Below are 22,989 nucleotides of genomic sequence, written 5' to 3' on the forward strand. Positions count from 1 at the left end.
TCCTTTCCTTTCCTTTCCTTTCCTTTCCTTTCCTTTCCTTTCCTTTCATTTATCCCAATTAAATTTATTGTTGCAGAAAAAAGAAAAATATAGTTTCCAAAACTGCAGAAGAAAAATTCACCACTTTTATGATGCACATGTTTAAAACCTGTAATATTGACTGGGCAAATTGTTAAAAACAGGGTAAAAACAGGCCTTTCTTGGCTGTAATCTTTTTCCTTTTTTTTTTTTTTTTTTTTTTTTTTCTTTCTAAAACCTCTTTCCATCTCCCTCTCCCAAGTTCCTCATACTCCAATGAACAAGCACATTTTTTTCCTCATAAGAAGCATGTCAACACTTTAATTCCAACAATAACAAGAGCATCAGCAGCAAAAAGCCTTGGTGCAATCCAGCTGCAGCTGGCATCCTCCGAAAGGCCACGGAGAGGGGAATACCCAGGCTTGTTTGATGCTGGCCCTGACACCGCACCTGTGCAAGTCGCTGGCTGCAAAACCCCTGACAGGGGGGAGAGCAACATGGGATGGCAACGAGCAGGTCAGAAGGTGTGATCTCAGGCTCTGGACCGGGGGGAGAGTGACCCAGGAGCAGTACTTTTACGTGCTGTGAATTGTCCCACTGAAATCACTCACTGAAAACCAAGCAGGTGCTTACATACTTTGCTGGATTAGGTTGGCAAAGCCTGCTTCTACCTGCTGATAAACCTGGTCAATGCCATTGGAGGCAAAGGACTCTCAAGAGTCCATATGCATCCATAGCATGTTGTTTTTTTCCTCTACAAGGGCAAGTTCAAAGCCTTTTGTTGTGAGGAAATATTCCCAGGGCTTTTTCCTTAAGTTCTTCTTGTCTGTAAAGAAGAAAACACTTGTGGCTCTGACTGTAGCCAAGTGTCCCAATTTCATCTATCATCTTTGTCAGCAAGATTTTGCCACTGTTTCTGGATTTAACATCAAATATGGTCTCACACAGTATTTATGGTTGGTGGTGCCTCCTTTTTTATTTATTTATTTATTTGTTTATTTATTAAATGTAGTGAATAATGCCTGGAAGTTTAATAGTTGTACTTCCCACTATGGAAAGCACATTTGCAGAAAAATGAATTGTTACCAATAGCTCTAATTGCCAGCTTGGTCATTAAATTTTGCCTTCAGTCAGCCTTTCACTCTGCCAGAAGATTATTAAATACAGATTAAGAGGTTGTTCCTAGCATTTAACTGTGGATTCATAGTACATCGCTGCTCACAAATACCGTGTGTTTTATTTGAGTGAGATTCAGCGTCAGAGAATTTTCTAAAAACATTCGTTAGTGACTGGTTTTCAAAGAGACTTACACTGTAATCGGATTATTTGCTTCCCATTGACTGCAGAGGATACAGGCTTCTGCTTGTCTCGCGTTTCCATTGCATCTTGCCCTGCTTTAATAGTGAGGTCTTGTTGGGGTCCCAGGGCTGTGTCCTTTCATGCCACAGGGTCCCGCATTCCCCCATGCACTGTACGGGAATGCTTGCTGGAAAATTTTAATAGCTGGGAGTGCTCACTTCTAAGCTCACCATGTATTTTTTTATTATTATTTTTTATTTTTTTAGTGTTATTGTCAGAGATAAATTGATACAGGCAGAGTGGAGAGTTTTAAAAGGCCTTTGGATGTGGTTTGCTGAAAGCTTATTTACCATATGAATGTTAAAAACTGAAATGTTCGCATTGTGCTATGCCATGCAGAGTTTCCAGGCATATTTTACTGATAAAAAAAAAAAAAAAAGAGAGTCTTTCCTGCCTATTGAATTTATGGCTGACATAGCCAGATTACTAGAAACACTTATGTGTTTAATCTTTTCATGTTTAGAGCGGGAGAAGGTAGAGCAAGAGAGTTGCCCAAAGAAAATGCAGTGGAATTGCTTTTTATTTTGTGGAGATTGTAAATTCTGTTATGGAAAATGTAATAAAGAAGAAGCTTAAACAAAAAGAGTGGCTGTGTGAAATCGCAAAATTTCCATTGGGTGAAAACAAATCCTAACTTTATGTACATTTCCCTGGAGAGATGTAATGTGAATGCTTACAGCTGTTTTTAGTTTCTTATTCCCTGATTAGGTTTAAATTAAAGGAAGGATGTCATATTGAATTATGAAGAATTACTTATTTTAGGTATTTTCGTTTATACATACCTTCTATCACAGTCTCGCCATGGCACTTGCAAGGACATATTTAACATGTGCACACAAATGATATTAAAAGCAAACTGAGAGCGGTGTAGTGGTACTTTCAGAAAAATGCGTCCAACAACTCCCACACCTCCCTCCCAGCTCAGCAGCCCCAGTACCTTCACACTCCAAGCAAAAATGAACCCACCGTACGCAACCTTCCCCATCAAGATGAGGATGGCTGAGCCAGGGAGCAGGGCTATTGCAGGCTGTGCCTTTGGGAAAAGTCTTCTCCAGGGCTTCCCAGTCCAGGGGCTTGTGCTTGGGCAGCTCTGCTGACCCAGACAAAGCGATGAGATGCTGGAGGCAGACAACATGCCCAAATCTGGGCCATACCCAAAGCAAGCTTAATGGGAATGGGAGGGCTGGTTTTAATGTATTCTGTGGGGCACTTTGGCTGTTGAGTATTTGTCTTGCAAATTATCAGCTCTGCAGGAGTCACAAGATGTAAAGGATTCATTAATGAAAGCTACTCTGGTAAATATATCTGTTTAAAAAAAAAGAGTAGAAAAGAAGAACAAAGTGAGTGAGCCGAGCAGAAAAAGTGCTAATTTGAGCAGGAGGCTTGCAGAGCTGTGCTGTGAAGTGCAGTAGGACACTTGGGGCTGGGAGCACAGGGAAAGAGGTCTCCCATGAGCACTATGCCCGGGGGCTGTCTGAGTTTTGCACAAGGCAGCAGCCTTCTGGTACAGCCTCAGCAGCACAAGCTGCAGTAGTGCAATTTGCAGATGAAAAGAACACGCCGCCTTGCTGTAGCTGGAAATCATGCTCCTCTTTGGATGTGCAAAGAGCTAAACATCCCATCGACATCTTTGTGCTTCTGTAATCATCTTTTTTTTTTTTTTTTTTTCCCTTCTGCACAAGAGGTTGTTTATACCATGCTAAGTTCTGGAGTGGAAGACAAGGAGCCTGCTGCTGATCTGCAGAGTAATTGCCTTGGAGGGAAAGGACACAGCTCTGAGCAGCATGCTTCCCAAAACTGACAGGTGAGGGGAAAGGGAAGTTGTATAAGAAGCAGCTTTGCAGTGATCCTCTGGGCATCCTGGGGAGCAGCACCTCTCAGGTGCACTTGCCTTGGCCTCCATGGTACTCCCTAAAATGCTCAGCATTGTTATGTGATGGAGCTGCCTATTCACTATTAAGGTACTTTTAAGAATAATTCTCCTGTTCCTGTTCTCCTGTTCTCCATTCCACCTAGAACAAAAAGATGGTGTCTGTAATGCTGCTTCTAATGTTCTGCACTCCAGTCCCACTTTAGGTCCCCCCAATGCATGCAGAAACTGGAGCCTATGTGGTCTTTGCAAGGGGTGGCGACTGCTTCCTGATTCTTATCATCTGTGGGTTACCTTGCCTTATCAATGTCCTCAGCTCTTTGCTATCTGCTGCTCTTTAGGATGGTTGTAGTCTCCATCAAGAGCTTTGCATGATGCCTTCCCTGCAGGACCCAAATGTAGTTGGTGACCTGCTAATGAATTATTGTTACTCTTATTAGTAATAATAATGATAAAGTCCTTTTTATTAAGTTTTCAAAGGGGCACTGGAGAAAGGCTGGCCACCAACTCAAACTCTCTCCATCAATTTGCAGAGATGTAGATTCGTCTCGCCTTGTCAGTGCACATTCTGGCATTGGGGACATCTATGAATTTTTCTTTACCTGTTCCACCTCTGTAATATGGAGGCAAAACAGACATCTGCTTCTCAAAGGCAGATTGTAAGGTTATCTCACTATTTTGAGGCACTTTAATGCAATAAGAAAAACAGCCATAAAAATACCTCAGACTGAGAGAGAGTATTATTGCATGTGTTTTGGAACACTCTCAGCTACGACACTTTTCAACTTGTACTTTTAATTCATTGACACTTTTTTTTTCCTTTTCTGTCATTCTTGATGCATATTTATGGTGTGTTGCAGCTTCCGTGTTTCCTTTCAGCCAGAGTACTTTCTCCTATCTGTGGTGTTTTTCTGAGCAAATAAAATATCCTTGCACAATACCACTTTTTAGTCAGTCATCACACTGATTTATTTCAGCTTTAGAAAACCGACCCGTTTCAAATTCCAAATGCACATATTGCAGCTGGTGTCATGTTTTGTCTGCACACAGCAAGTGCAACTGGATTAAGGTCATTGGTACCAAAGCAACTCCTAATTTTTTAGACCATTGAGGAGGTCTCTGGCCTTTCTCATTCTTGGGCTTTATGGAAGTTAAAGCAAGAACAGTTAAAATGTACAAGTAATTGCCCTGGACAAAAACAAAAACAACAACTAAAAACAATGCTCCCTATGCTTTGGAAAACTGGTATTTTCTCCTGCATGTTCTTGACTTGAGGCAGTGACCAAGAAGGACATTTCTGTTGCCTGTAGGTCCCTGCAGTCCTTACACTCAAAGAAGAGAAAACAGAAACAATTTTTCCTGTACCAACTACTCAATTACACCCTTGCTGTCAGGCAGGGTGTTCCATGACATGGCTTGGTGTGTTTTGGACATGTTACTGAGTGATGCATTTAATCAAGACCACCTCACAATTGTGAGGTTTTATTTTTTTTCCTTTTTCTTTTTTTCTTTTTTCTTTTTTTTTTTTCTCTTTTCTCTTTTCTCTTTTCTTTCCTCTTTTTTTCTTTCCTCTTTCTTTTTTTTTTCCTTTTTTTTTCTTTTTTCCTCTTTCTTTTTTATTTTCTCTTTTCTCTTTTCCATTTTTTTTCTCTTTTCTCTTTTTTCTTTTTCATTTCTCCCTTTTCTCCTTTTTTTCTTTTCCTTTTTCTCCTTCTTTCTTCCTCTTTTTTTCCTTTCTTCTTTCTTCTTTTTTATTATTTTCCTTTTTCTTCATCCCTCTCTCCTGTCTCCTATATATTTCCTTTTCCTTTTTTTTTTTTTTTTTCTCTTTTGCTCTCTTTCTTGCCATAATAGCTGAATCTATTGACAAGTCCCCACTTCGTTACTTTAATAAGCTTTCATACCATGCTTGCTCTACTTTATTTCTCAGCTTTGTTATTTCCACTCCCCAGTAAAATCTATCACCTTTGAATGAGTTATTTGCTTTTCTGGACTGCAGCAAATACCACCCACTCTGTTAAGGTCAGGCTCCAGCTCCTTGACTTCGCTATTGTTCCGTCCCTTCCTTACCCACTCTGTCATTGCAGCACGACAGCTCCAGCTGGGAGGGCAGGGAAATCACTCCCTTAAGAGCAGTTTATCATGGCAATAAATGTTATGTGTTTTACTAGGATGCCATCAAAGTTCACCATCATGCTGAAGCCAAAACAATCGGTCCTTTTATTCATCTCCTAGACATACTGTATTTGGTAGGTGTCAGTATCCAGCACAGATTAGCATCCTGAAGGTGCAAAATGGTACTTATAGGTTTTGTTGTTTTATGAAAATTACAGAATTTGCAGAGAGAAACATCGTAATATTTTTAATTAATTGCTGCTTCTCAGTTTTCTTCCTGTTCTCCCTACTGCCTGGCCTTTAATTACTTTGCTTGCATAGGCGTCTCCAAAGTAATGTCAATTAAATAGTGTACATGGCCTTTACATTTCTTTCTGACCGATTTCTTCTTTTTATGGTACTGCCTGTGCACAGCTCTGTTGACTTCAAAGCATCAGAGTCCTGAGATTTTTGTGACTGCAACTGGTACTCAGCAGAACAAGGCTGGCTGAATGAGTCTGACATTAATGAAATTAAATATCATTATTTTTTCAGATACTAGACAGAGAAGAGAAATCCTTTTGCTTGCACCCTCCCCCCTATCTTACTATCAAATATCAGTCTTTCCTCAGCCAAGAGAGCTTAATTAAAACTGAGAATACACTTTGCTACATAAATTTCATTTAGCAAAATTGCATGTAGCAATATGAAAACAAGTTGCTGAATGTGTCACAGGGTAATTCACTGAGCACTAAAGGAAATTGCTTAAAACAAAAAACAAAAAATGTTATACTCAAAGCTCTCAGTGACATATGAGAGGTCCCAGTACTCTGGTGGGAAAAATGGTCAGCAGTCTTGCTCTGACATATCTTAGGTATCTCACTTGCTTGAAATGCAGGTTTGGATTGTTAGAAACTGTCTGGGACTTGAAGTAAAATTCCCAGCATCAGTTTTGGTCAAGAACATGAAGGAAAAAAACTGAAAATCCATAGTATTTCATTTTAACATTTTTCTACAGAAAACCCTTTCAGTCGTTTTTTTCCAGATCACTTTGTTTCTAAATCTGGCTCAGCTTAGTAAAGGACAAACAAAGCAGCACCCAGCCCAGTGTCTGAAGCATCCCCTCCTATCCCTCCCTTTCTTCTCAGGCAGAATGGGCTGGCAGCTCACTCCACTCCTTCTGCTGGCTCTGTGCTGCCAGTAGCACCATGGTTGGCTGCAATATTCAGTGCAGACGCAACCCATTGTAGCTTCCTTTGCTCCTGGTGACCTCTCTTTTTTTGCCACCAAAAAAAAAAAAAAGTTCACTTCAAAGCAAACCAAGCTAAACCACCAAAGGCACTGTTGTTGAAATCACCTCTGGGATGGACTGGGGACATTTGCTCTGAAGACAGAGCAGTGGTTCAATGGTAGGACTCCAACCCTCTGTCCCTAACGTCAGTGGTTCACTGCTGGTATTATGGTCTGGGGACTGCTGTATGATTTATTTCATTTTATGTTTTGCAGGAATGCCAGTTGCAGACAAATGGAAGAAAGCTTTGCTTTGGCTAATGAATGTTATAATGTACATTGACTGAGTCTGAAAGAGGAGAAATAGAAAGAGATATGACTGGTGGACAGAGATAAACATCAAGTGCAAAAATAGAGGATCCTTAAATAAAATACATTGACTACCGGTGTCAACTAACTTTTCTAATAATGTGATCAGTGTTCATTTATTGGTGCTCAAGTGAGCAAGTTTAAAATCTTTTGATCAAAAGGTAGAGGAATACTTTTTTTTTTTTTTTTTTCCTGTTGGAGAAGGATGTCATCACAAATTATTAAAAAATAATAACAATAATAGTAAAAAAAATGATGTTCTCACTTCTACAGGCTTTCAAAGATGAATGTTGAGGGTGGGCTGAGGAAGGTTACCCAGAGCAAGTGGAAATGCTGGGGCTGGAAACAGTGTTTTCCTGAGGCTTTCCTATGGGGATGCGGTGTGTCCTTTGCCTGCCTCAGTTGCTGAGCATGGGCATCCAGCTCTGTAACCTTCTAGCCAGCACTTGGGCTGTGTTCTGACTGCAGTTTAGTGATCTGTGGCTAGGGCAGTAACAAGAGATGGATGATGCTATTTGAACAGGATAACTCAACATTTCTGTGGCACTGACTGAGGTGATTTTCATTTCTTTGCTCACCTTCAGTTCTGACTAGCAAGCCAAGTAAGAGGCAGTAACATGCACTGATGCTGATGCCAAAAGAACGATTGCTTTTAAATATTATTAAAGGCTCCTTAGGGCTTTGAGTGGATACGCAGTTTCTAAGTTTTGTATGAACAAAAAATACATGAACAAAGCGTGAATTTATTGTAGCCAGGCTGAGGCTGAAGCTGAAGAGACGGCCTGTTACCCATCTCAGTCAGCTACAAAATGGGAGATTATTTAAATTTAGCATATCAGCAAAGCTTTGCAGTAAAGGCATAAATGATTGGGGGACAGCTCTAATGCTTTCTAAGGTCATAAAGAATTATTTGACTTACATTTTAGTTCAGATGGTCAGGTCCCAGAGACCAAGAGCCAAACGGTCTTGGGAATATGCAGGTGCTCTCCCAGTCACCTGACTTCTGTTTAATTTGGTTTAAAGTGTTGCCTCTGGTCAAGGGAGTGACTATGGCTTCCTGTGTTGAAAAGGCTTTTCACATCCCTTCCCTGTGTAACCGGAGCTGTTCAATAAAGTTGCGGTCTTGCTGCCATTACCTCTTAGAGCTGTGTTACATCACAGCCAAGATAGCCCAGTATTTTGACCCTCAAAATTAAAACAACAAAATAATGAAGTAAAATCTTACCAAACCTGTAGTCCTTTCACACAGCTACGTTGTCTGCATCTCAAACCTCTGACAATACAATATAAGCATATTTGGTTAAAATAGTGGGATCCAAGTGATAGATGGAATAGCTGCATCATATCTTGGGAAAACATTTAAAAGGGTGTTTTGTTTCTGTGAGCACACTTGGGATTTGATGTAATAGTGCTTGCAAGAGTTGATATAGAGGAAATTATTGCTTCCCAATAAAATTCTCCATTTTTATTGGCTCACATACAGAGAATGGCAGCCAGCTGATAAAATACTTGGTGGAATTTTCCCTTCATCTAGCCACATACTCTACAGCTATGAAGTGGTTTTTTTTTGTTTGTTTGTTTGCTTGTTTGTTTGTTTTTTAAAGTGGGAAAATGATGATTGTTTGAAAGTATTGTTTATCTTACTACACTTTAGGTCGGATTCTTTCCATACTTTGTGCTTTAACTGAAACTTTGGCTTTTGAGCCTGATGAATGTGACAGTAAAGAACATTTTGTAGGCCATAAACATCTCTTATCTCTGTCAGATATTTACAGACAAAGTAAGATGTATATTCTATAAAAGCATTTTTAACTTTTTGCATGCTATTTGGATTCCTTATAGACTATCTAGTTAAGGATATATATATATACATACATACATACATATATATATAATATGGCTTTGTAAGACTGAAACTATAAACAACATTTGCAAAATATTACTTCATCAGGGGCATGAAAATCTAGAAAACAGATCAGGCCTACTATCTTCCCTAAAATAAACACAGACTGCCTCAGAAATTTAAACTCTGTAGCATTACTTGCATTTACTAGTAACAATTCCTTAGCTTTCCAGAATGGAAAATCTTCAATTTCCTACTAATTTAGTTACTGGAAAGTATAAAACATTTCATCACATTAAACTGCTTTTCCTTTGTTCACAAGGGGAATTTGATTCCTAAGCGTTAGGGCCAGAAGAGGACTTAGCTGCTTGATTTTTAGGTGCTGGCTCTCTGAAAGAGCCTCCAGGCTCTCAGCAAGGATGTAGCCTTCCCAGAGAAGGCATGGGGAAAAATGGATTGCCCCAGGAGGGAAGCCCATGATGCCAAAAACGTCCAGGGGACATGGTACTGGGTATCCTAAACCTAATCCCCTCCTTGGGGATAGAGAGGAGACCCCTCTCATCATGACATCACAGGTGGCTTGGGGGACACCTCCTACAAGAAGGGTCTTTTCCAGCCAAGACACTGAAAAGTGCTCTCCTGGTGGGTAAATTTGAAACTCCTGGGCATGAGTGAATTGAAAATGGCTCTCCCTTGAGTGAGCTGAGCTCTTCCATGGACAAGTGTTCAAATAATAATTAAAAAAAAAAAAAAAAAAAAAAAAAAAAGCAAAGAACCACTATAGTTTGATTCCCACAGGGCTAAGCCAAGCAAGAGTTGCAGACTCACTGTTTGGGACTTAACCAGCAGTGTACCATCTAAACTCCACTTTGCCTGTTGTTTCCTGACCTGGCCTCCTTGTATCAGTGAGATTTAGGTTAGTGGTTAGAAATTATTAGGGGTTGTGGTCAACTTTTTAATAACTTGTTTACCATGTCAAAGCAAAGCAGTTCAGTGCATGCCCAGACCTGGCCTAGTAAATGGTTGTAGTGCAAGTGGAGATGCTGAAGCATTATATCCGCTTTCTGGGCAAGCAGCAGCTGATAAGGGGATATAATAATGGGGAATGTGTTGTCTAAGCCCATTTCTTGCCCTAACCCTCTCCAGCAATTCTGTGCTAGTGGTACACTAAGGCTACCTACTTTTCTGCAACAAGGAATGAACTGACCACCTTAGTTTTCTCATCTTAGTTTTGTTTGGTGGTCACAGGATGGTCCACCAGGAAAAAAAGCTCACTTCTGTTAGCAGCTATTGGGAGAAGAAAAACAAGCAAAGGTGATGGCAACTCTACTTTTCAAGTGAGGCGACAGCTGGGCTTCCCCCATAGCTGTTGGAAGACACAAATCCTTTGTCTGCTCCTGCAGAGGCTAGCAAAGACAACAGCAATGAGGGAGAAACTTAGTCATGGCATACCACTTCCTCTAACATGCATCCTCCATGCCCTACATAGCATGTCATAGCCCATAGCTAAGGTGTGTCTTTGGAGTCTCCCTCCTTGAAGGTCTTCAAAAGCCACCTGGATGTGGTCTTGGGCAACTGCCAGAGCAGGGGGTTGGACCAGATGTATTCCAGAGGTACCTGTCAACCTTAAAAAAAATGTGATTCTGTGATAGCCATATTAGCCCCATTTGCAGCTGTCTGGTGTGATTTACCTGACTAACTCCCTGAAAGTGTGTCCATATAACACCTGTTTGCCTGCATGTTGTATATACAAATCAGCTTTCACCTGAAGAACAGTAACCTGTCATCTTTATTGTTGAATGAACATAAGCCACGAAGAACCTGCAAAGGGCATTATAGCACTCCAGAACATCTGTTAGCTTTCCAAAGGGGTTATGCCGTTAGTTAGAAATGCTTCTTTGTTTAGCTCTCCAGGCCTAAAGTGTCCTTGTTTGGACTGTCAAACAGATCATTGTCACCAGAGACAGTTGGCATGGGAAATAAATCCGTGGAAGAATCAAGTGATTTGGCATTTTTACAAAACATTTTACAAATCTGTATTAAAGCCAGCCTTTTATTTCTAATTAAATTAACATCATACCATGCTGAAACTTTTATGCACTTCTTTAAGAGTTACAGCTAAATGATGTTATGAACTCATTATGTCAAGATGCAGCAGCATTGACCCAGACTTGTCTTCCTGTCCTCCAAATCTTATCCATTCCACACTTGGTTTACCACAAAAATGGCCTGGATTACTATAAGCTTAAAACAAGAGGACACGTTTTAACATAGCTTCTGTGTTTCAAATGTGCAATGACGGACCAGTTAACAAGAAGCAGATTCAAGCATGCTCCAGACACTCTGGCAATTATGCATACATTAGTCCTCCATCATGCCAAAGCACAGAGTGAAAGGAGATATCTCTCCACTGGAACATGGAGAGAACCTGTTCTGGATGTTAGGAAATGCTCAGATGGAAGTAGTCGTTTTTGAGTAAATTAATGATAGCAATTAATTCATTTCTGTGCTGCCTTCTCCTGGGGATTGGTACTCATTGGGAAGGTGTAAAGAAGATGGAGCCACCTACTCAGTTGTGCACAGTGAAAGGACAAGAAACACAGGTTGGAAAACAAGATATTCCAGGTTGGTGTAATGAAAAAGTTTTTTTCACCATGAGAGTCATCAGACCTGGAACAGAGGGTCCAGTTAGGTTGTACAATTCTCATCTTCAGAGATACTGAAAATTTGACTGGACAAGGTCTTGACTACCTGCTCTAACAACCTTCTTTGAGCAAGAGAATGCTCTAGGTAACTGACTGAGGTCCCTTCTAGACTACAGGTTTCTGAGATTGTACATGTGCAAGAGCTGTGTGTCCTGAGGAACTAGTGCCATGAGCTGATTGTGGACACCATCCAATGGAGGGAGGGAGGAAGAAGAGTTGCATCAGATGAAGCTTTCCAGAGTACACTTTAGAAATCTGCCAGAGAACAAGGGGAGGTGACTGGGTCATGCGGGTGCTGGTTCATGCACACAAGTGTTGGTTTTTAATTTGTTGCTGGTTTTTGTAATTAATTTTAAATGTTTTTATTTGTGCACTTATTACCTCTGCTTGCCTCAGTAAGTTCTAGACTAGAGAAATATATATTTTTATACATATATTCATGCAGACAAAAATAACAGACAATAAATAAATGGTTGGGATGACAATACAGCTATTGCAATAGAATAACTCTATAGTGAAATGGTTCAGGAAGCTGAAGCATGGTGAGAAGGTGAGCCATTACAAGGAAGAAAAATGCACAAATGGTAGAGACTGTCATAATAGTAAAGAACTAGTGACACCTTTCTTCTCCTATGCATGTCTCCCTTTTTTTACTATAGCAGAGCATTAGAGTTGATGCCACAGAGTTGTTCAGTTAATGTGGCAGTTGCTGTTGATGCTAATGAATTGGCAAGAAAGTTTAGAAGTGGAACAACACAATGTAGTTCTTTAATGCAATAATCAGTGTTTTAACAATTGCTTTCAGAGTGATCTCCAAAATGTGATATGCCTCTGCCCCCGTGGGGTGGTAGAATTTTACATTACTCCTAGTGGAGAGAGCCATAGTTTGAGGGTTGGTGAGGCACTTCTGTATTTTGGTTCTTGACTGTCTCTCTTTTCTTCAGTAGATTTGGATTAACAATACTGGCTGGCTTCAAGCAAGTCTGCATATAACAATACTTTTAACAATATCTGAAACACTTACAAAAATGGGCATTGTGAAATGATTATAATGCTAATAATTTAAAGAGCATTGCTTTCCTTTTTTTTTTTTTTCATTTCAGATCCACATTCACAAGTGTGTAGAGATGTCGTTTATGTCCTAGACACATTAATTTCTGATTTTTTTTCCTGTAACTCTCTTAATTGGAAGAAAGTATGTTACTGCTGATTTATGAACTCTTCAGAAGTGCCAGGGATCATTTTAAATGTACACAGCTGCTCTGCAGTAGTTTAACTTGGCAGATAGTATTAAACCATTGAATTGTGTCATTTATTTGTGTATGCACACAATAAGTTCCTTGTGCAGGTTCTTCAGAAATAGTCTCAATGTTGATTCGGAAATGTGGCCTAAAAATAACCTAGTCCCATGATTTATTGTTTTGGTGCTTGTCTCCAAACAGTACATCTAAAATGAAGAATGGGATACCATGTATACCCCAGATAAGGCAACGGAATGGAAACCATCCGTAAGAGGATCTGTAGGCCAAGGTCTAAAATGGAAAAGTTCCCAGGGTGAGCGAGTAAGACACATGATGGGAATCGACCTGTGTTGCTGATATTTGGGAACTCTGCAACTTATTTCATTGCTAGGCAAGGGAGTATATGATGTTGTGTAATGAGAAAGAGCAGCAGTTGTGACGGCAATATCAGTGCAATTTACTCTGTCATTCCATTCAGGGCATCATAAAAGTAACGCCTGTCATCTGGAAAAAATCTAAACTCAGAGAATTATATAATGCATTTTGCATACACTCTATTGAATGTATAAAATCCTACAGCACCAGAAAATAAAACACTTTTTTTTTTTTTTTTTTTTTTTTTTTTTAATGCTGACTCTCTTTATACTGAGGGGTGACATCTGCAAATATATTCTACAATCAATACCATGTGACTTGATTTATGTCTTAAACAATTCCATGAAAAAATGCAGTATAGATTCTACTATAGCTCTAAGATATAACTTTCTAGGCCATGATACTAATCCCTTTGATCCACACCACTTAATGTATTGGAAAGCAAAAGAACTTCCCTTATTTCTCCTTTGGCTGAAAAACAGAATAAAAATAGCCTTCAGGGAATTGTAGATTCAGTTACATCCTCAACAAGAGAACCTAACAGGCAGTGTTTAAAGACTGATTGATAGGCATCATCTCTTGATGATCATAGCAGAACTTTTTAGGCTGCTGATTGCAAGCGCAGACATTCTGGAAAGCAAAATTTATGCCTGTCAGGCTTTCTGCTGTGCTTTGTCTCCTCTTTTCTTCCCTTCCCCTCAAACCAGATTTCAGCAGTCTGACATGGAAATCAAGAACAACGGCCAGACAAACCTGAGCCAAAGACTAATATCAGACCCACAAGTTTCAGATGTTTTTCTTTGGTAAATGGCATATAAGACAGAAATTATAAACTAAATTGAGGGCAAGTTTGCCTTAATTCTCTAGAAAGCTGTGGAACTTTAACATGTCAGAAGCTTTAGGAGCCACAGGAACTTTAGGAAGTAGGTGTAGCATCATTTATTCATGATGATTCAATTCTTTCATTCATCACTGTCACATAATTTCCATGTGCTCTGGGCAGGCACAAACATGGAGTGTGAGTTGCTTTCAGAAGGTTGTGAAATCTGGCCATGAAATTTCTGTGATCTTGTTATGAAAGGCTGTGAAGCATGGATTTATTTCTTACCCAATATCATTAGTGACAATAGCTGATGAAATTGAAATATCAGTTGGAGATCTCTTCTTTTTCCTTGCCTACTGAGTTAGTGTCCTGGTGCCACCTGTGACCTGATTATGAAGTCATTCCTGGTTATCAAGCCTTACCCCAGACAGCAGTAAAAGTGAGCTCAGACCCAGGTGCAAAAGCTGGAGCACCTTGAATCTTCTGCTTTAAATAAGCCAGGCTAGCATGCTACCACTCAGAGAATTAAAGCAGAAAGTGATAGTATCAACAATCTGAGTAAGGACCCTGTTGGACAGTGCCCTGTCTTTTTATACAACCTCAACCCTCAATGCGGAAAGATAAGGAGGCTCAGATACTAACAATGGTTACCTGCAGCATGTGCTAGGGCAGCTGGATCACACATTAAGTGGTGGGAAGTATGCTGGAGAGATCACTTGGGCCATCTTATTTTATCTCCACATTTCCATAGGAGCTCTTGGTTCATTGTTCCCTCTACTGTTGAACAAATCACAGATCTGGTCTACTCTGTTTTTCTAACTTCTACTTATCCATTGCAATAGCAGGGCTTTTAAAAATGAATGTATTTATTTAATTAATTTTGAGACATGCAACGTGCTTTGGAGAGCAAAATGAGCTTTTGCTCAAGTCATTACAGAGAGAAATAAATATTAATGTAAATAACAGAAGATAAAATTGCTTTGATAGATTGAGCGTCTGTTAGATTTTGTACATTTAACTGGACAATCATTGCATAAGATATTTTATTCAACACTTTATTTGGTAATGAATGCATTTTTGTACTGCCATTGGCCTCCATGATTTTATTTTAATGTTAAGGTGCAGAGGGAATTGTTGGAAGTGTCCTCTGTACATCACTTTACTGCTGTGTATGCTGAGTGCAATGGGCAGAACAACAGTCAATTTACTGAGGCTGCAACTATAGACCCATTTCTTCCATTAACTGATGAAATCTTTATGACTAATATAGAACTTTTTTTTTTTTTTTTTTTTAAAGCAAATGTACTACTAGGCCAATGGAGCAGATGCTCCATGGATGACATCTTCCTCTTAATAAGTAAAAGTTATGCACTGCAGACTCAGGAACTAGTTGGCAAAGAAGTCCCAGAAATCACTTCTAAATCTGAACAGTATTAAGGCTGCAGTTTATGGGAAGCCAGGTTTACTGCACTGGCAGTAATAACACCCAGATAATTTGCTGGTAACCAAATAATGCCCTTATTTAGAACTAAATATTCTATATTGTAGGAAGGAAAAACAAGTAGATTGAATTTGTTATTTCGGTCTTTTAACTGTTTTATAGAGTGTCATAAAAAGAAGGGAAAGATATAACAGTGTGTTAAGAACATCCTGCAGAACCACAGGAGGTATCCATCTGACACTACTGCAGCCTGTGGATAATTGTATATTTTATATATATACATAAGCCAGAGTGGTTTTGTCTCCAAACACTAAGTAGCAATTAACAAGTGGTTTGGAAGCCACTGGGCCCCACTGGGAGAGGACTAAGTATGAGAAGAGGAACGTAACACAATTAATCTGATTTGAAGGTAGGGCATTTGTGTGGGATGTTTTAGGACTGCTGCTGACCTATTCAGGATAAATATGCCAGAGCAGAGGCGTCTGAGTGCACCAGAGCAGAAAGGTGTGGTTCTTAGTGCACGGAGTAAAATGGGGATCGTGTTCAGTGCTGCTCCCCCACCTCTGTTTGCTGGTATTTTTGCCTCCCCCTCCAGCCCAGGAGCTCTAGCACTGTCCATGCTGTGGATTGGGCCATGGTATGTACTGGGTATAGCCATATCACAACCTAGAAAGCACTGCAAAATCCAGTCCTACCCAAGATCTTTATCTGGGGATACTGTTCATAAGGAAAATTATTCATAGAAGATCTAGTCCTCTCTTTCACTCTTACAAGGCAATAATCAATGTTATTCCCTTTGCCAAAGGTATATTCCACTTTTGTAGTGGCACTAACAAAAATTACCGTGGATAAGAAGGTTTAAAAAACTTTTTTTCATCTCCCTTATAGAGGACTCCATGAAGGCACATATAAACAAGGCAGGGTGCAGCCTTACTCTTCATAGATGGCTTTGTTTCTTCAGTCATATGGTCTGAATACCCTTTGGTGCACTGGAAACTCAAGTCCAATTTTGCAGCTTTAAGTTACTTCTAACTGAATGAGAAAGACTGTCTTGCTAGGACTGAAGAGAGACTTACTTTTGACCGTGATTCCAAAGCTCATCAAATTTTTGGCTTTGATTTCAACACTTTTCACCAATCTGAATTAATTGGATTAATTAAGTGAAAAACATGTCTTAACCTCCTAAAATATTCTGAAAAATCTCCTTCTTTGGCATTTCAAAGAAAAAACAAAGTCATTTGAATGCAAACTAGCACAACAAAAACGTTAATTCTTGTTCAAAAGTGAGAAAAATCAAATCATCATGACTCAGGAGGGTGTTAATATTCTGATTTGTGCCAGAGCAGATTTCTGGAAACTTTCATTAGGAGGAGCCGAGGGTGCCAGAGGCAAATAGCAATATCCTGACCTTGAGAGAATTTGGAAAATGCAGTTATTGCTGCAGAGACACTGCCATGACCACCCAGAGATGCCGTACACTGGTCAAATACTGCGTATCAACTGGATGTGCAATCTAGAAGGTGATGGAGCAAGCCTGCACACAAAGTATCAGCTTAGGAAAGGCCATATCATCAGATAATAGGACTACAAAAAGGCTATATTTTTGGCAATGATTATTAGCAGTCTTTTTTTTTCTTTTTTTTTTTTTTAATATTATTACGAAGGAGAGAAAATAATGCAGTTGTAATCCATACTGAGCAGAATGTTATTTCCTCAACCACTAGAAATAGTCATCCTTGGTTGGTACTTGGCTGGTTCACCAAGTACTTCTGAGCAAAGGTGTGCAAAGTATTTATAATGAAACATAAAACCAGGCAAAACTTCATTCACCTGGTTTCAGCTTTTTTTTTTTTTTTTTTTTTTTTTTTTTTTTAATGAGCCTGAAATTCAGACTCAGGTTCACTAAGAATTGGTGATTGCTGGAGGGAAATTTGAGGCTCATTTGAAACATAGTTCATTGCTTGCCAGAACTCAAATGCATGACAGATATAAACTGACTGTTAAAAAAAAGGAGGGAAAAAAAAAAAAAAAAAAAAAGGCACTTCTATGTAAGCAGGAAACTTGAAATGCTGTGGGATTTATTCTTCTACAACAAATACCTCCACAACCTCCTTTTTACAATTCTTCATTTTCTGTGCAAATATATGTGAGAGGACACTGACTTTCTATGGAATTATGGTAACTAGCAATAAACTTAATGACTCTCCTTGGAAAGCCCTCCCCCTGGTATATTTGAAAGGTCAGGTTAGAAGCTTCTCAGCTTTGCATGGTCTAAATTAGTCCTTCATTAATCACAATGAATGAAAACTTTCCTTTAGCTCAAGTGGTTAAGGCCTGTGGTTTGGGAGCGGAAGGCTGTGACTGCTGCTTGTCAGGCTGCATCCAGACCCATTTCTGCTCTGTTATGCTGTGTAAATCAGCAATAATTCAGCTAGGTATTGGGATTTATGGAGATGTATTGGAAGTCATAAGCTGTTCTGTACTGAAAAACAGACTTGGAAATGAGCTTTCACCGATGATTTTGTCATTATTACTATAGTAATTCTTTTGGCAAGGAATTCAGATGTCAATTTGGCAGGTGTTGAGTATCAAATTGACTGTGCAAACATATTCTGAACCATATAGCACCAGAGGGCAGAGGGGTTACTCTAACTTTCAAATGCCAAGTTTGGACCTTTTCATGCACCTTGCCAGCTTCAGAACAACCTCTGAAAGTCCTGCTGCTCCTTTTCCTACAGCAGTCCTTCCAACATGCCTGTAAAACAAGCCCTGTAGATCTCCTTCCAAGATTGGTAAAAAGACTCAGACTCACACAGAAAGTCTACAGCAGGAAAACATCAGCTGATACCTCTAGTGCCATCTCCAGGCTACAGCACTACAGCCCTGAAGTGATAGAAATTTGAGGGGTAGGGTCTTGATCACAGAGCTGCCACTGCAGGGTCCTGAGGCACAGCTAGGGCCTAAATAACTGGGTAAAAGGTTGCACTACCAGAAATATTGAATTCATTGACACCGTGTTAATGTTAATAAGTACTTAAAAAATGAAGGTTCATCTTAACATCTGTCAAGGGCAGCAAGAGCCAACTGTAGGCAAACAGAATTTATATTATACATATATAAGAATATTATATTTTTCTATTATCTATTGACACCTCAACAGCGACCAGAGGTGGACTTCAAGTGAAGACTGGGAGTGGGTGCTCACCTACCAATCTTCAACTAGAAGGTCATTGGTCTTGAGATGCTCTTGGAGATTAGTTGTATTTGAAACAGGGACAGAAAAATCAGATGTGGACAAATTCTGATAACTTGTTCTTTTATTGAGACTTGAGTTCAAAACATGTGAACCAGAAAAGCAGAGTATGCTTTGCAGGAGACTCTTAGGCTGGATTGGTGTAATTATTGAACATGGCCTTTAAAAACAATCAAAAAAATGTGCATGAGAAAAAAGTTTAAGGAATATAATATAATTCTTTTCTTAAATGAATCAATAAAACATTTGGACATAGCTATGGACAATATATATATAATTTATTGAATTTATACATATATATAAATATGACAAACAGGATTTAGTCATTCAAAAAAATTTGAGCTATCTTATTCTATGTTTTTTCCTTGTTAGACTCCAAGAACCTGGACATTCTTTTCCTTTTATTTATTTATTTATTTATTTTCCTGTGAAAGCTAATAAAAATAGAGGTTGGTAATCCAGAAATCCTGGATTTAAATTCCTGCATAAACAGAATTCTTTATATAAAAAGTAGCTAAGATGCAAGAATTACAAACATTAGCAGTATTATCCAAGTACTGCAAGCTGATATTTTCTCAAGAGCCTTGTGATACCGAATGTTTTTCAGTATGATTCCTGTAACTTCCCCATGTGTTTCTTTTTGAACCTTAGTTTTGCAGCTCCTTTTTCTCTCCTATGTTAGGCTGTCAGGGATCACTGGTGTTAGTGTGAGGCTTGTCATTTCTGAGGCTCATCTGGGAATTATTTTTGCTGATTTTCCAGTAGGTGAACATAATATATATTTTATATATATATAAGAATATTATATTTTTCTATTATCACTCTAGTATCATATAACTGCAAGTATTGGTCTTTTACTGCTGTTATTGGTCTGTTTTACTGCTGGTCTTTTACCTCTTATGGTTGTTATTGAGGGAAGAGAAAGAACTTTGCAAGAGTGTGAGAAATAAACATTTAGTGTCTGGGGCACAAAAACACAGTTATACAGTGGTTAACACAGTCAGTTTCACAAGATGACATTGCTGTGTCTGTGGGGCTTCTATCTTCTGGGTAGCTGCTTTCCTTCTCCCACAACCCAGCAATCTTTTTTTTTTTTTTTTTTTTTTTTTTCATGGATATTGCTAAGCTTTACACTGTGTTCCACAAAATTATCTCCATCTTCCAGACACATCAACAACTTTCCATGCTCCATCCTTCTTACTTCATTGTGGCCAAATGCCTTGCAACAAATGAATAATTGGTTTGTTCTTCCTTTGAGCATGTACCTTTATGTTATCTCTTGGAATATTTTTGCTTTACAGGCTGGCACCAAAGCAAAATGAAAAACATTAATGGAACTTCAAAATAAGCAACCTACTCTTGGAAACCTCACTAGTAACTTTGTCTGCTTTATTTTGATCATAATGTATTTTAAGATGTTTATCTTGGAAATGCTAACAGTGGCCAATTCCAGCTTTCTTGCCTTTCATTAGTTTATTGCATCTAAAAATGACTGCGGAAACTCAAATGTATTTCTAAGCACAATATTATGGTTCTAAATGTCTGTTTTGAATGAGGCCACGGGCACAACTTCCAAGTGAGCTGGCTCTGCAGTTCAGTCCTCACGCTGCCACTCACACGGGTGGTAATGCTGCCCGCTCCAAATCTGGGCTAGGCGTGGGTGCCCACTCTGCTTGGGTTACAGTGGGCACCCCAGGGATGTAAGAGTGTTCAGATGAACCAGCATCAAGCTGAACCTGACTTTGCAGCCAGGCTTTCCTGAAACACTGGTACATGCTGCACGACCTGGGGAGTTGTCCTGCTGCAACTTTGGGCAGACTCTGGCCTTTGGCTGTTTATCTCAGTAGGGTAAAACTTCTGTCACTCGGGTCAGCACAAGCTTTGGAGTAGGCACTGGCTCGGCCCCTTTCAAGAATATGAGTAGAATGTGATAGTACATAATACTGTATGAATAGCATATAATGGCAATAGGAACGAACCCCTGATCACAGCCTTTTTCCTATAAAAATAAGAGCAAAGCAGTAAATCCTTCTGTTAAAGAAGCATCTGAGGGAGCCAGTGCACATTACCTTCCAGAAAGGGACACAGACTGGCAGGATGGTGTTTGGAGATGGGGACAGAGCTGGGTGTGAGCCACTGGATGAGCTGATTGCCCACGTGGTGATCCCTTGGCTGGAAAAGGTGCTCCTGCTTTGCACTGTCAAAATATCCTCCTGTTTTTCATGGGCATCTGGGTCCTGAGAGGTGATGGAAAGGAAATTGGATCCCCTCCGTGAGGTTTCATGTTGTTCCCACTGTTACTATGATCATTTTCATATTTTGAGTATGTTCCAAGAACATTTTGCATCTTCCTTTTTACTACAGATACTAACAGCTGTTTTAAAAGAAACTGATAAATAGATGAAAACTTGTGTGCTTTCCAAGTATTCGCTTAACTACAATGACTGCATTGGGAAAGAGCATTTTCTGGACGCAGGCTTGGTTTGTAAATAGCCAAATTATGCAAACACTTGATTTATGATCCAGTGGGTAGTAATTTATTCAGTATCATGGGACCAGACTGCTAGTTTCTAACTCTCACATTCATTATGGATATACATAGCTAAGTGCAAATTAAAAGAATTTCTCTTCAGGAAATTCTCTGTTCAAAGAGAAATCTGGTAATTTAGGATTCCCCCTGGAAAATGTAATTTGCACCTTGGATAGATTCTCAGCCCTTTGACATTGGCAGCTGAAATCCCCATTGATCTCTCTGGGAACAAAATTTCAACCATGTACATGACTGAGTTTGAGACCACAGGTACAGAAGAAATCCATTTTGTTCCTTAATGAGAACTAAGAGTGTTCTTCTATTTGTTGCCAAAGAGGTTGTTTCTCCTCTGCTTCACACAACAACTTGTCCAAAATGATGTAGCCCTTAAATAAAGATTCCAGCAGAGGTATTCATGTCTGGAGCTATTTGTCAAATTAATCATGATACTTGTTTGTAAGTAATAACAACTGGAAAGTTTCACATTACATGCTAGAAGTAAAATTAGGCAAAATTATTCTTGAGCAATGTTCAGATGTCAGGCAGGAAATCCTGCTCATGTGGGACCAAATCATGTTGCACACCTTTCTGGGAATCTTTACTGAGAAAGGATTTCTGTTTCCTTTACAAAAGTAGAAGTGCTATAGTAGTGAGGGGAAAGGAAAGAGAGATATGTCCTTAACCACAGAATGGCTGAATTTCAGTTGCAAGTACGATCCCATGTTCCTGGTGCTTTTCACATCCTTGTGAGAAGAGAACCTACCCTCTCAAGCCACTTGTGGAGCAGGCACTGTTTCCCCCCAGTTCAAAAGCAAGTGCTCTGACTGGGGAAGTCATAATGAAAAAGCAAGATTCTGTAACCGCTCCTGGCAGTGTCTGAGATGAACTTGCTGCTGTCAGGGGATGATAAGCATGATCAGGGTAAGCTTAGGGACACAGGTCCTTCAAAACACTAATATCTCCTCCAATTAGTCAAGAAAGGACGCTATCAGCACAACCTTCAGTATCTATGGTAAGAATGGGGTTCAACTATAAACATTTATAATGCAAATTTCTAAGCCTGACTTGCTCTTCTAGGGTCCCTTTAAAACAATGAGGAAGAAATAGCCACTTTTAAGGAGTGGTTGATTTCACCAAAAGCGGCCATAAAAAATGAAGCACATGAATTTACACGCAGAGAAGTACAGTAACCTTCGAAGGACCTCAGGCTGATTGCCTTATATATGTGTCTGCAGCACATGCAGTTGCCATTAGGTGAGAGTTGTCCCACCCCAGGTGCCTATGGTAAGGCAAGTGTTTGAATAGACCCCATGCTGTGAGTTTTCCCTGGCTTGCTGTGCGGAACATAAATGCTTATGGTAATACTAGGGGCATGGTGTCCTGGGGGAGTTTAAGCTTGAACAGGTGATGACAAAGTTCCATGTGAGTATCTGTAATTGTCTATAAAGTAACATAATTATTCAATGCAAGGCTGGATATAGATTGAAAACACAAGACTGAATGCCCGTCAAGGGTAAGACAGCCAGACAGCCCACAAGTTATTTTCCTTTGCCTTTCCACTTCAAACATAGACTTTTCAGCACACAGGCACACACTGCGAGCTGCACACCTGCTCTACCCATGCTTGGAGCTGCTGGACAAGGGTCAGTTCTGGAAGCCATTTAACACCACAGCAAATGCACATTCCTCAGGCCTCTTTAGATCTCTGCTATGGTGCCTAGAAAGCCAGTCCTTTGATCAGACATAGAGGGTAACCTTTAGCTATTCCCTCCTTCCCTTCCTCCCTCTCTTTTCCTTCCTTCCTCCTTCTCTTTCCTCCCTTCCCACCTTCCTCCCTT

General features: G+C 39.6%; 1 long non-coding RNA gene across 1 annotated transcript in view; it reads left to right on the forward strand.

The window, feature by feature from the left end:
* LOC118165870 overlaps positions 1 to 7,037 on the forward strand; it is a 26,110-nt gene extending 19,073 nt beyond the window's left edge. Inside the window, exons 2-3 of the long non-coding RNA XR_004750274.1 lie at positions 3,062 to 3,181; positions 6,848 to 7,037. This is a non-coding gene — a long non-coding RNA (uncharacterized LOC118165870). The remainder of the gene's footprint in view (positions 1 to 3,061; positions 3,182 to 6,847) is intronic.
* The last annotated feature ends 15,952 nt before the right edge of the window (positions 7,038 to 22,989 follow it).

The sequence above is a fragment of the Oxyura jamaicensis genome, chromosome 4, assembly GCF_011077185.1.
Source record: "Oxyura jamaicensis isolate SHBP4307 breed ruddy duck chromosome 4, BPBGC_Ojam_1.0, whole genome shotgun sequence".
In the NCBI taxonomy this organism is placed as follows: Eukaryota; Metazoa; Chordata; class Aves; order Anseriformes; family Anatidae; genus Oxyura; species Oxyura jamaicensis.